This window comes from Atractosteus spatula, chromosome 19 (assembly GCF_055471065.1).
Source record: "Atractosteus spatula isolate fAtrSpa1 chromosome 19, fAtrSpa1.hap1, whole genome shotgun sequence".
Classification (NCBI taxonomy): Eukaryota; Metazoa; Chordata; class Actinopteri; order Semionotiformes; family Lepisosteidae; genus Atractosteus; species Atractosteus spatula.
The window spans coordinates 12025221-12040527 of NC_142724.1; positions in this window are offsets into that span (position 1 = coordinate 12025221).

Below are 15307 nucleotides of genomic sequence, written 5' to 3' on the forward strand. Positions count from 1 at the left end.
GTTTAGCTGTGGCGCTGAACGGAAAAATATAAACTGAAAAACTTCGGAAGGCTGCCATGGATGTTTTGATAAAGAAAGATCCATGAAACTCAGTTGAGAGAAAATGTATTGGGTTAATTATAGATTAGTGTCTCCTGTACTGTTTTGCATTATAAATATGTTGTTGAGAAGCAGCATTTTTTTTTTGCCGATAAAAAAATATCAAACATTTTCTGACCGTTCAAAGTAGGGCCTTCTCACTGAAAGGAGTTACCTGAAAACTATCCCCTTCCCAGACTGAAAGGTTTTGGAAAATTGCTTGGGTTTAGTTCCAATAAGATGGCTGAGGAGATTTCTTGACAGTTGCATGGTGACCAACTCCTCCTGTTTCTTGTGACGGCTGGGGGGGGCTTCTCCTGTTTTAGCAGTGTTAGCAATAGCAGACTGGACAGGAACTGTCCTGCATGTCTGTGTATGACTTCAGGAAAGGCTAACGGCTCTTTTTTGGTTGTTTTTGTGGTGACCCACAAATCTGTTTGTAAATCTCTGCAAGGGGCACGTCCAGTAATGTCTGTATATATTACAGAGGATTTTATTAGCTTTTTTTCTTTCTGTATCTGTCTTACTGTGCATCAGTCCCTTTCATTTTCAATCAATGGTTACATATTTTATAGAGTGCAGGTCGAACTAGACCATTCCTCTGCCTGTGGGTTAAACAGTAGGCAGCACTGAAGTTTAATGAGATAACAAGGGTTTTCTCTCCAATGCCACTGTTTGTTTCCATACAAATCGGAGGCAAAGAGACAAGTGAATGTTTGAATTTGTTACCTTCCCGAAATGTCCTTGTGATGGAAGAATGCAAGTTTCAGAAATTTGCCAAGGAAATAGTTGAACACCAGCAATGACAATAATGCACCATGGGTACAGAACAAAGCCTGTAGCAATGGGGTTACTGGTGGGACTACAGGATTACTACCCTAGCAAGGGCAGTTCCTTAGCATCCATACAGAAATACCCAGCTTGTTGGCTTTCTGTGGTCTCCAGTGCCTTGTGGCTTGCTTGGCAATCGGGATGTATATGTTACTTTCTGCAAGCCTGAGTATTAAGTTACATAAAAAATGACAATTCAAGATTATAGAAGAAAATAAAAACGAAACACTATGCATTCACCTGTTTGTTAAATACCTAATTCCGCACTTCAGATATTCTGTGTGTAGAAGCAAGGTTAAATTATACAACAGTGCTCGCTGGGCCGCTCACTCATTTTGTTAGTAATGTCCCGTTTATCCACACGAGGGCGCTCTAAGCTATACCTCTGTCAAGGCATCTTGTGTCAACGTGATTACCTTGTCCGTGCTAACTTGAACAGGATTTACGTACGCCGTTTTAGAAGAACAGAAAAGGCTTCTCTTCAAGATTTCATTATAGTTTAATTAAAAAAATCTGCATCAGGCATCTGAATTTAATGTTGGTTGCAGTTTGAGATAACATTTTGTGTCTTATTCTCCAAATGCTTCCATCGGAATAGCAGACAATTCAGACCATTCAGTCTGAAAGCCTTTATGACAACTCGGCCATTTAGTTTTGTTAGGATTTAACGTGAATGGTGGCGGCGTGATGGCACAGTGATTAACAATTGCTGCCTCACAGTCCTGGAGTTCAATTCCAGACCTGATTGGTGCCATCAGTGTGGAGTTCGTAGGTTTTCCCCCTATTCACGTGGGTTTCCTCCGGGTGCTCCTGTTTTTTTCCCCACAGTCCAAAGACGTACTGGTAGGTTAATTGGCTTCAGGGAGAATTGCGTGTGTGTGTTTGTGTCTGTGTGTGCCCTGTGATGGACTGGTGTTCCAGCTGGGGTGTATGCCCATCGTTTGCCTGGATAGGATCTGATGACCCTGAACTGGATAAAGCTGTTCGGACAATGGATTGATGGAAGTTTAGTTCTTTGCCAAGGCTGTTTGGACTACGCAATAACCACAGACTTCCAATTCTGTAGTGGTTCTACAATCGTAATGTAGTGCTCCGGAGTTCACGTGGGCGCCCTCGCCGCTGCCGCCTCAGGTCGGCCCCCCACCGTCGGGGACTTGAACCCGGGCCTCCGGCGTCACTCAGCAGGGACCCAGCCTCTTGAGCCAAAGGGAAATCTCCCGTCAGCCCGGCAGCTGCGGTCCCTGCTATCCACAGGGAAGGGCGGTGACATCACCGCGCTGGTAAGCCAGCTCTCGCAAGCAATGGCGGGCGTATGCGTTACAGTAAGATACTGTTCTCTAAAATTTCTTAGTTATGCTGGCATAAGGTTCAGTTTTTAATAAAAATATGGAACTCCCATCTCTGAAGCTCACTCATTTTCATAATTCCGGCTTTACACTAAACCAGTTAACCCCAGTGGGTACCACCACACCCTTTCCAAGATGACACCCCATCAGTCACACAGAGGCAAAAAAAGTTACTGAGGCTGCACGCTACTGTTCTTGTCTGCTTCAAACTTCAAATATATAAATTGACACCAAGTTACTGTAAAAACAGCCATTTTCTCGTAAAAAGGTATTTCAACATGATGTTCTTCCGTGTTCATTTTGAGTGTGCTTCAGGTTTCATAATGGATGGCTGAATTTTTTGATGAAGAAATCTAAAAGATATCTGTTCCAGGGTCCGTAATTTTACTCCGTACTCTGAACTGCCAGGCTGCATTCTGCTGAGATTCGTGAGGAAAGTAGAGGGTTTTGCGTGCAGCTATTCATATGACCATGCGGGATTCATGCGGACCACATCACCAATGTGAAGCTCAAATTTGGTTTTGTAAAAACCACATTGACAGTAAAAAAAATAAATTTTTAGCCAATCCGAATGTATCTGTGCAATCAACAGTGTTTAATCTTCCATTAATGTACGTTTATTTCTCAGGTTTAGTAGAGAGTTTAAGATAAAACGGTTAAAATAGTGCTCATCATGTTTAAAAGAAGCAACAAAGCTAAATTCTTCTTCTCAAGTGGAGAGGTAACGGAAGAAAAGAATTTATCTAGAAGGGGGTATCGGTTGTTTTGGCAAATCGAAAGTTTATTAACTGCCAAGGGAAACCAGACTTAGGTTGGGCTCGTGTTGCACGTGCAAAAAAGAATTGCACCATTTTGACACCAGCAGCTCAACACTGTCACCAAGCTTATGTAGTGTCCTTCTGACTCAGTCCTGTTCTGTTTTTTTTTTTTTTTGCTGGAACAGTCGCTTACTCAATTTAGCACAAAAAAAAATCGAATGAAAAAGTAAATCACGAGAAAGACCATTGAAACTACATTTAACCTTTCCTTTTCTCTTTCAAAGCCGCACTAGAACAAGATCTTGTCTTTTGCGATTCTAATTTTAATTTGCAAATATAAAATGCTCGGACAGCAGTCTGCAAAGGAGGTTAAGACAAATCCAGGCTAGGAAAGGGTTCTTCTGGGAAGGCTGTCCTTCCAGAAGCAAGAATGGGCTGGGATTAATTTTCGAGGATTCCTGACAGCCCTCAGGTTCAGACAATGAGGCTCTGTGCCCCAGAGGTAATGTGGGCAAAGCAATATAGCGTAAGACAGCCCGTAGCCGCCTCCTCAGTCAGATTGTAAAACAGCCCACGAAGGCTTTAGACTAGTGCAGGCCTCATATTCCCCTGTGAAATAGTGTGCTTGTCTCTGGCACCTTTCTACGTCAGAGAGATGAAAGATAAGACATTTCCTTCAGCAGAGAGGTGTGTCCAGGCAGGCCTCCACATGACTTTCGAAGGCCTAAAGGATGTGCCTCACTGAAGCATTCTCTGAGGGAGCAGCTCAGAGCTTGTAGATATGTGAAAGAGCTGTCTCAAAATTCTTTTTGACCTAATAATTCATTTAAGTTATTTGTTTATAATGCCTGTTAGTAGCATCCTGTGAGTCTGGTTACATGATATGATAAGGGAGATGTGCTCCTTGATAAACTTGACAAGTTTAAAAATAAATGCTTATGAGGAGGAGACATTCATGCAGTATGTGGTAAAGGAGTTACACTGCTCGACAGCAGGTTGTGCTTTTGTGTGTGGTTCATTGAGTTTATTCTTTCCAACAGTATGATGTCCCAGCACCTGGAGAGAGGGGGAGCTCTTCGCCTACTTTCCTGATGGAAAAGTTAGTTGACTTGGGCCCTGTCACTGACAGTATTTTACCACATTCCCAGGAGTTCCCCAGATTTTATTAAGTCTCCAAAGCACCACCTTCCACACAGAAATGAGGTATGAACTGAATCGTGGCAGCATAAATGGAGTTTGAAACGAAAGTTTCATTATGAGACGTTAACATGTCTCATTTCTAGCTCTGCAGAGAAGCCAGGGGAGACGGCGAGCGCCCTCTTCGGAAGACTGCTCCCCTTGTTGACTGTACTTCTTTTGGGTGCCACTCCAGTGAAAACCCAGGAGGTGACAATGAGAAACGCCTGACTGATGATTCACACCAAAAGGGCATGTGGAAAGAATGAGCTGGCAAACGCACACGGGAAAGGCTGTCTTTTCTCTCGAATTCGCTGATTTTATCTCTGCCTCTCTTTGCACTGCTCGTCAGCCTCTGAGTTTCCCTCTGGCTGGCTGTGATCTCCCATTTGGGGGTCGGGCGGATCGTGTGTATCATGTGTTGAAGAGTGCATTTGCAAAGGGGCCATTTTGAAAGCAATTATGAACGGTTTTACTGGTGACGCTTCTTTAAAAGCAAAGCACACCTGTGGCTGCCACAGGAAAAAGCTTTCATGAAAATTTAAAGAAATAAGACAAAGTGTAATCTACTAAAAAAAAACAAGCTCTCTGAGATACACAGTCGATTAGGTTCAAAAGGTCTTCTGTAAGCACTGTCAGTGGAAATCCAGTGTCTGTGTTGATATGACAGGCTGCTTGAAGTTAGTTTTTATATTTCTGAGGACCTCCCCTCAACCAGAGCCCTGGGTGAAAACCCCTGTTAGCAAAGAATCCCAAGTTAGTTAAAACTTCGTATTTGGAATGGCTGGTAACCTGTGATATTATTAGAAGGGGTTTTGACATGTATTGGGTACTGTGACAGGTAGGCTTTTCGCTTTTGAGTGTCAGGACTTTGAGCTGCGGTGGATATCTGAGATGTGAGTGGCAGGCGGGGCTTCCTGTGCCGGGAGTGCTGGGAGTGAGAGGGTGGGCGGAAGGCGCATGGATGCGCACGGTCAAGGAATGCTGTTAGTGCTGAGTAACGGCACCGGACTGCGCTCCAGTGGCTGGCTGACGTCAGCACACAGGATGGAACAGGCCGTTCTGAGCAAGACTGGGAAAAGTACAGGGCAGGCGGGGCCAGCGGCAGGAAATGGTCTTAAAGAGACAGCGCTGTTTCATGCCAGCTGTGAGCGAGAGGGCTGTGGACCCTAGACTGTCGCCGTGGAAATTTCCAGTTACATTTTTTTGTTTGTTTGCCAATTAAACCAAAGTACTGCGTGCATTATAGGTCAGTGCTTAGAAGGGGTTTTGTAAGGTTTTGCTCCCACCTCAAACTTTGTTTTGCAGCCAGCTGTCTAAATTAAAACGAATTTTGTAGCGCGCAGAATGTAATTCTATTTTTCGAGGAAATAAAGGCACTTTGGAGCGCCTGCTTTTAAAAACTGCACAGAAAAGGTAACACCCGCACAAAAATAAGATCGCACATGCTGCCGTGTCTAAATAAAACGGTTCCAGCTGTTGGTTTCAAAGACAGTTCAAAACATATTTTTAGCCCCCTTTTTTTCGTTGTAATCGTTTTTGCTCTATGACCACAGTGACTCCGTCTTGCAATAAACAGAAAATGTCCTCAAAGGAAATGAGTCAAGATCCATGGCAAAGGACTGAAATTAGGTGCTGCTTTTTGGAGGCTTAGGAAAAAGTTCCCAAGGAGAAGTGCGACTTACACGACTGCCAATGCTGCTTATTACTTTTAAAATACATGCGCACTATGTGTAAGAACATAAGAAAGTTTACAAATGAGAAGAGGCCATTTGGTTCACCTGTCTCGCTTTCTTGAATGAAGTCTGGGTGGGTAGATCGTTCCGTATGCCCACAGCCCTGTGTGTAACGAAGGGTCTCGTGTTCTCACTTTTTAGATGCTCTTTCGAGTAGATTTCACTTGTGTGCTCTGGGTGACATTTCAATGATCATTTTCCAGAAGTCCTCCGGGTTATACTCTGGACAGATGGCAGATTGGTGATAGCTTTTTGTTTGTAACATGGTGAACAATATTGTACACAATCTTCTAAAGGGGCCCCCAACTATAATGTGTTATACAGTTTCAACATCACACTCCTTAATTTGAATTCTACACTTTAAATTATATTGCTTAACATTTGTTTGCCTTATTTATTGCTCCCCTACAAGGTTTGGAAGATGTACAGTAAGTGGTATGTCAACATCAACACCTGAAGCTGTTTATAAATTGCCTCTTTTAGCAGAGCATTTCCCAATTTGTATTTCGAGTTTGTTTTTATTGCCTGCAAGCAAAACCCTGCGCTCGTCTGCACTGAGTATCAGGTGTGTGCTCCGTGTTCAGTTTGGTCTGAAATCTTTTAATTTGATCTGCTGCTGCAGTCAGTGCTAACCTTCTCACGGTTAAATTAAAGCATTGCTCTTTCCCATAAACGCTTAAGACAGAAAAGGCAGTAGTGTGTGAGAGCTCAGGATACAATAGAAAAAACATGTTGAGTGAGGGGGCGGGGGTTGGGCAAGATGTTGATTTCCTTGATATACGAGATACTGTACGAGCAGATTAATTTTCAGAAAGCAAGGGCTTACATTTTTGGGCTCTGTTGCATTTTGTTGTTTCAGAGGTATAAGCCACTAAGAATGGTTGAAACAAAGGAATTGGATCTATCTTCCTTGAAAGTTTTTACTCTTGCTCATGGGGGGTACTGATTAACCCCTGCCTCTGCTTTGTCATATAAAGGGACCTGTTTCTAAAAGTGTCAGTGAAGTTGCCTGTGTGTTATGAATCATGCAAATTAAAGTGCAAACTGTCTTGATGTAAGAAAAAACTGCTTGGTTTAATTGTTCTTGTTGAGCTTTCAGTTTTTTTATGTCTTCATTTAAGAAGTGTGTGTTTGTGCACTTGAAAGGTGCAGTGGTCATTTTTACACTCTGCAAACGAAGTGTGTCCTTGTTAAGGGTGCTTTATCACAGGAAGTTATCGGAAGGAGAGAAAGCCCACTGCCTGCCCACTATGTACATTAAACTGTCTGAGACCCCTAACTTTCATTTGGTTGTTTATTTCTACTTTACTATGTACAAGGGTGGGTGCTATTCCACAGAAAACCACTGTTTTATTTTTCTTCATAATAGCTATATCATCTTACATCCTACATAAAATATCATTTGTAAAAGTAATGAAACAGCTGCCTTAGATTAGTGTCAGGCCAGTATTACTCAGTATATCACATGTCCACCTTTTTTATTTGAGTGTCTCCATGTTCAGCTGTGTTTGCAGAGGACATTATTGAGTACTTTCATGCTGTACCAATATGCCTGTAAAACATTCAAGAAAGCTGTAGGTTTGTTAGACTCCTCTTTTATATACGTTTTGAGACTCTGCTCTTATCTGGCCTCAGTCAGATTCATATCAGGACAAAGTCATTCAAACACATTTAGAACACTTGCCCGTACTGTGTTTTCAGGTTTGCTTTTGGACTGTGTGTGTGGGCTTATGCACAAATGGGACGTGTGATGTGTAGCATGTAAATGTAAATTTGTAGGTGCAGTATGTCTATGTGAATGGAATGTACAATCATATATGCATTGTTTTGACCATCACAAGTGACAGCCTTGGGACAGGTCTATGAGGCACCTTCTGTTCTTATTAAGATCTCATTAGTCTTAAGGGACATAAAATGGTTAAAATCTGGTCTAAGGTTTTCGTGAAGGAGAGGCCCTCCTACGCATGCTGGTACAAAGGAGCCTCTGTTTGCTTAGCATGACATCTGCATTGCGTACCTTTGGTAAGAGACTGTCGCTTATCCTGCTTTCTCATTTTATAAATGGAATATGGCAATAAGGAAAAGAGTATAAGGGCAGCTCAATGGCGTAGTGCCTCACAGCGCTGGGGTCCTGGGTTCAGTTCCTGGGGGTGCTGTCTATGTGGAGTTTGTATGTTCTCCCTGTGTTTGTGTAGGTTTCCTCCTGGTGCTCTGATTTTTTCCCCACAGTCTAATGCCATACATACTGTATAGGTCAACTGCCTTCTGGGAATATTGGCCCTGGTGTGAATGTTTGTGTTTGTGTGTGTGCCCTACAATGGCCTGGTGCACTGGCCGGGATGTATCCTGCCTTGTGCCCATTGCTTGCTGGGATAGGCTCTAGTATCCCCTGCAGTCCTGGATAAAGCAGTTAGAAAATGGATGGATGGAAAAGAGTACCGATGATGGAAAAGGTACCTTCAATAGCTGGGCTGTATTTCTCCATTACACTACTCCTGTGTGTTCACATTACTTTTGTAGTCCTGGACTATACCTCAGTTGCCTACTCCAGCATCAATTTTTAGATTTATTCCCCTTCAGGTGAGATTATCTGTATAGGTGTTGGGCATGAAAGAAAATAAAAGAGACTGAAATGTGGCCTTCACACATCTCAAGAGTCTGTTGCCTTCTGAAAAATGAGGTCCCAAGATATCAGTAAATTACTGCTCAATTAAAAATAAATAGGAATGTATATTCCTATTAATCAAAGTATCATTTAAACCTAAATCAGGTCCTTTGTGTTATTTCAATTACAGAAGATTTGTTTTTATAAGACATACCACAGCCAACAGTTGAATTACAAGGCAGTCTTGTGAGCAAAGGCTTCTAGATGGTTTGGTTCAAACTAGTAAAACAGGAAATGTTTCTTGTAAAATGCTCATGGAACTCTTTGTAGCCTATGGCCTCTGTCTCATTTTCCAAGCTTACATACCACAGTCAGTGTTAACCTTTCACCATCAGATACTTGTATTTCTTCTGTATACTCAGGTGCTAATTATCTACTTTCCTTACCTAGCCCTCAAGCATTTTTGGTTCTGTTATACTCAGCAGTTGTTCTGAAGTTCCCAATTTGAAAACTCACCTGAGTTTCTTCAGCACCGTTCTTGAGCAATGGAACGACTGCTTAGCTTTCAAATAGGTATATGCTCTCTACCATGTTTTGATGGCATAGTTCTTTTGCCATATAATTTCTTAGTGTCCCTTGACCACAATGATCCTCATTACAGTCATGGATGAATATCCCATTGATTGCTTTGAACTGTAATCTCACATGCATGTATTCAGTTAAGAAATCACACTGCCCACTGTAATTCTTTACTTGTAGGTACTGCCTAGCTCTCCTGTCTCAAAAGTGCAGTTTATTCAAATTTATTAAAGGCCTTAGCCACGAATACTGTACGTTAAACAGGATTTTAATTACAGACCATATAATACTTTCTACCATATAATTTCTAACTGCTTCATCCAGTTCAGGGGATGAGCTAGAGACTCCCCTGTCAAGCAACAGCCTGGAAGGGACACAAGGCCAACACAGGACACACACAAACACACTCACACAAAGGTCAGTGTTCTTCAGAAGCCAGTTAACCTACCAGTATGTCTTTGGACTCTGGGAGAAATCCCTTACGAACACAGGGGAGAACTTGAAATTCTACACAAACAACACCCCATGAATTTAACCCACAACCCAGCACTGCAAGATCTCAATGCTAACCACTGCTCGATGGTGCCACCCCATATAACACTTAAATACCTATATGTCTAGCTTCCTGTTTCCTCTTTTTAGTAATGATTTGAAGGTCCTTTTGTTAATATACCAAGCTTGGCGCAGTTTGGCTACTTTCTATCTGTCTGAGATGCTAACAACATATTGTATACCACTTACTAACTTGCTCTCCTGTTAATGTCTTGGTGCTTAGGTTCTTTGTTTACTAAATCCACTCTCAAATTGCAGTGGAGTCTGCTTGTGCATTCGATTTTAATTCCCAACTTAAACAGCTATCTTCTCAAGTCCCTACTTTCAAAGTTTCACAGTACTTTTGAGGACAGTTTCTTCCTGTTTAAATTGCTATTGCGTTGCAGTGTCTAACTGCTTTGGAATGAGAGTGAGTTACGTGGTGAGGGACTGCCTTGCTGAAGTCATGTTCGGGAACTAACTTGGTGCAAATGGAATTGTTCCAGTGACACAGACGTTTTTCCTAATAAAATTGTACCAGTTGTTTTTATGCGATTTTCACTTATTTGGGAGGCTGATTTTAAAATATGGACACAGGCCCACTGTAAGCAATGTTGTAACCACAAGAAAAAAGACACAAATCATGGAGAGAGTAAATTTCTGGTATAAAAAGCTGCCAAGTAGTTCAATATGGTCACTGGTGTGAGATGCTTTTGTAATATACACAGTAATCAGCCATGTGTTCAGGATTGTTGTACAGTAATTTTCTGTGTGATTTATGCTTTGGAATTCAAGAGACAAAACCTCTTCATGTATTATCTTCCTTAAAGGCTACTTTCAATAACCCTTTTTTAGTTGTGGTCTTTCTGTATTTCCGTAAGGATTAATGTTTGCTGAAGTGAAGATTTTCAAGATTCAAGATTTATTCAAAATTTTCTTGGCCGCCATGGCATCATCCAAGTGAAGGCTACACTTTGGCGGTGGTGAAGGGGAGTCTCTATTACCTGTAAAGCGTTTTGTGTGGATTATCCAGAAAAGTGCTACAGTATATAAGTATATGAGTCTTAGGAATTTATAAGATTTACAAGATATTCTTTCCTTATTTGGGGATTGAGGATTCAGTTTAGTTCTTTTAAAAAAGCACACTCATTAAAAGCTGTTGAGAGGCCTACTCTATGCTGTGTCCAGGGCCCTTTGCTAACAGTAGTTCACCGTGCTCCTCTTGACTGGACTGCTGTGGCACAGATTTATGGGAAGAAGAATGAGTTATTCCTGTCCAATGAGAATCACAGTCTACACCTCTTGTGGTTAATGAATCACTGGGAAGTTCCGATGTAGATGCCCAAGGGAAAAAGGTGTTGTCAATGGCAGGGGTTTTGACAGATACCATTATTCTGTACGTCTCCAGCCTCGCCTTTTGTTTAGATAGTTCCTGAGGGTAGAAATTCTGGAAACTCCAGAAACTAAAGGACCAAAGTCACCTCAGACCCCTGTGTCCTCTCTGGTACTGCCTGTGTACACTCTGTTAACCCTCTGGCATGCAGACTGAAGGAACGATTTTAAGTGCCTTAAATAAGCTTGTAGATATTCCTTCAATCTCCTTTAAAACTTGTACAGAATTTCCAGGCATCTCATTCCAAAAACAGACAAGAAAATCTACTAATATTTAGAGGAATGTAGACTTCAATGTTGCTCTAGCAGTAGTTGTGGAAAACCAGAATCTTAATTGCATCTTAATTCAATCTTAATCTTAATTTGAGGGCCAGGGTGTGAATAATAGATGTTTTCTCCTAGTGTATAAACATATGAAAAGGGAGGTGTAAGTGTCTATTTTTAGTGACAAAATCATTTATTTCTGACATGATGGATCGTGATTGCCTAATCTTTATTTTCGTAAGAAAGTCATATGAACACAGAGAGGTTATCAGAGAGTTTTGAATTTCTTTCTGATTGTGCAACATAAAAAAAACGGCAACAAAATCCATTTTCATGATCTTATTTCCTAATTTTTTCCAGCAGGGTGAATGCAGTTACTGCTAATATGCTGGACCAAACAAGCACCGTGCAACACCTATGTCTATACTTTTTTTATATTTTTGGATGGAGAGAGGCCCACAGCCTCCGCAGCCACGATAATGAAGGAGATTTTTTTAATTAATCAAACCTTCAAATTTTTGAAAGAATTGTACATGCGGGTTGTTTATGATAAAGCATGTGCAGTGCTGAAAAACAGTTTGTGCACCATCTCAGCTAGTCTGTGTTCTCATATATTTCAGACCTAAAACACATTTAGATCTTCATGAAAATCTTCACGAAAGGTGAAGATAACCTGATAAAATGTATAATACACAAAAACATATTATATATATATAGTTCAGGTGGGTAGCTGCGTCAGCATGGTAGGCTGCAAAGGAACAAGTAAAGGTTTATTCCATGCTGAAAAGAGAAGAAAGAAATCACAATGTTTTGGCGGTGGAGCCTTCTTCAGGTGTGAGAAAGACAGGGCAGAGATGGTTGGGATGGGGTTTCCTGTGGGGAAGCGGAAAATTTGGGCGCATAATGTCAGGTCATCAATTGGTCAGCTTCCCCAGTGAGTCGTGCAGTAAAGACAATGATCGTAAACATACCAGGAGACCCACAACTGAATGGCTGAAGGAGAAGAAATGTTGCATTGTGAAGAGGCCAACTCCAGGTGTGGACCTGAAGAAGCTGTTCTTGCAAGAAAACCGTCAAATGTCAGGGACATATATATATATAATATAACATATATATTTTAAAAAATTAACACCATGATCCGGCAGATAATGGCCTTGTGTGAGTAGGCTTGCGAGCCCTTAGATTCAGTAGCTGGTGACATCTCAGCAGCAATGACTTCAACTAGATGTTTCCTGTAGCTGATCTCATCGGCTTTTAGCAATTTAGACACATTCTTCCTTAAAGACCTGTTTCAAGTCCGTGACGTTTGAGGGCTTTCTTGCAAGGACAGCTTGCTTCTGGTCCACACCTGGAGTTGGCCTCTTCACAATGCAACATTTCTTCTCCTTCAGCCATTCAGTTGTGGGTCTCCTGGTATGTTTACGATCATTGTCTTTACTGCACGACTCACTGGGAAAGCTGACCAATGGATGATGTGACATTATGCGCCAAAATTTTCTGCTTCCCCAAAGAAGAACCCCATCCCAACCATCAAGAATGGCAACAGGGGTATCATGATTTAGTACTGCTTTGCTGCTTTAGGACCCAGCTCACTATCATTAATGGCACCAGTGCTGCATCAGCAAATCCTGGAAGAGAATGTCAGGGGTCACCCATCCAAAGTTTCAGAGCTGTTGGTTCATCCAGGGCGAGCTTCATGAACGGAGTAATTTGGAATCCAAAATTGTCTGCCATGGTCCCTAATTACATCAATTATTACAAATAATTAGAGTAAGAACTCATTAGGCCATCCAATACAGAGATGCATTTTTAGTTTCTTTTTCTCTGAATATTGATTTACACAAAATACAACTAACAAAAATGGGGCTGTCTTATTTATTTTTACCTAGACCTCTGTAGGTCTAAGTGCTAGCGGTACTAGGGTACTAGAGATGTAAGATTCTATCTTTTAATTTTTTTTTAAAAGTTGGATCAATTAACTGTTTATCGGTGTTTTGCTTTGCCTCAGCTTGCTATCTGATCTTGCAGGGTAGGGATCAGATTGCGTTGTAGCACGCCTCCCCACAGCAGTTCTAATAGGACAGAGGCGAGAGGTGCATGAAGCTCATCAGCTAGGCATCTCTCCCCTGCAGTTGGCATTCAGCCCTCCTGCCTCCCTGTGGGGTACTGGCACGTCCCAGGAAGAAGGATTGTGGCTTGAGCTGCTGCGTCCACCTGAAGACGCCTCACAGCCCTCACTAGCAGGATGGTAGGAGCAGGATGTCGATTAGAAAGTTAAGCCCACAGGCGATCTTGAAACATTATCTCCCGGCCCTAACATTTTCCTTTTCAAGCACCCTTTGCCGTGTTGTCGCAGTGACCTAGAAACGTGACCATTTTACACAAGCAGGGCTGAGTCTTTTTTTACTTTCGACAGTCTGTACCTCCCTCGTCTGGGGCCGTCTGTGGGAACACGGGGCTGCTGTTCTGCACGGCTACTTGAGGTACACGCTGACGTCGTCAGGGAGGCTGCGTTAGCGTCTTTGTCGCTGCCTCGTGCTGACCTCTTTCCTCCTGTATGAGCAGAAGGTAAACAACAGGGCAGGAGCAGCTGCTTCGTGCTGCTGCTTTAGAGAGCGGGTATGCAAGTGTCCCGTCTGTGTATTTCTCCCTGTTGTGCCTCATTGCCGACCCTGGCAGAGGGGGAGGTCGTGCACGATACCGTGATTTTCAGCCAAGCACGTTGGAACAAAAAAAGGCAAATAGGTCATGTCAATTGTCTCTGTGCACAAGCGCCGTGCTCGTAGCGCCTGGCTCGGTGCTTCCCCTCCTGCTATCTGCACCGAGGGCTCCACTTCCTTCCGCCTGCCCCTGTGCAGAGGGAAGTGTCGCTGGTCTTGCTGACGTCTCGGCAGCGCTCATCGCAGGCAAGAGCAGCCCCGCCGTGTAAACAAAACGCCACGGCAAGCCGGCGACGAACCGAGCCTTCGTCACCGCTGCCGTGCTGTGTCTCCTCTCACACGCAGGCTGTGGTGGAAGGCCGGCTGGACGGTTTGTCTCTCCCCCCTGACGTTTCAAAGAGACCGGCTCGTGGTTTGGTTTTTTTTTTGTTGTTGTTGTTTTGCATTTCACCTTGTGGTTTCTTTTTGTGTGCGTTTGTGACACATTCTGGGACCGGCACCAGCACAGAAATGTGTGGACTTATCACTTATTTCCCACAATGCCACAGGCGACATTGCACTTGGGGTTTGTTGGTGTTTCCAGTGGTAAATTGCAACCGTGGTGCCTCAAAGCTCGATGCCTCTAAGACTGGTGCAGAAAAGAGGGTGTAGCCACATGACATACCAAGTGTAATTTCATCTGGATTTTGTTATAGTGTTAAAATAAAATTTGTTGCTCAGCAAAGAGGAGGGGATGTTTTATCCACATGTAAGGACAGAACAAAGGGGTTATATTAGATTTGGGGGTGGTTGATATTCTTATAAGGCTGTCAAACACTTATACCTGAATAGACCACATTCTGATTGATCCTACAAGAGCCTGAGCAGGTGTAGAAATACAACTCTGACAGTCCTTGCCGTATGAGCTGTCACTGAACTCAACTGCTTGTTAAATCTCCCCTGGGTTCAATTCCTGGGGCGCTATCTGTGTGGAGTTTGTACGTTCTCCTTGTGTTAGCATGGGTTTCCTCTGGGGTGCTCTGGTGTCCTCCCACAGTCCAAAGAAGCTTTCTGATTTTAAGTTATTTCACACTGTTGATGATCTCATAATATGGCATAATTGTCTTATACCTCCTGTCAAGCTCTGACTGGAAATAAAGAGTCAATTATGGCTAAAGCCAGGAGAGAAACATTACAGTTGGTGAAAATGAATTTGCTGTGGCATTAGTGACTAAATAAATCAGATGCACATTAAATTATACAATAACTGCAACACAATTGGATTAGAAGGATTAGGATTATTTGTATTGTAGTTTTAAACTAGATTTCTTCATTTTTTCTCTACTGGTAGACTTTTGAATCTTAAAAAAAG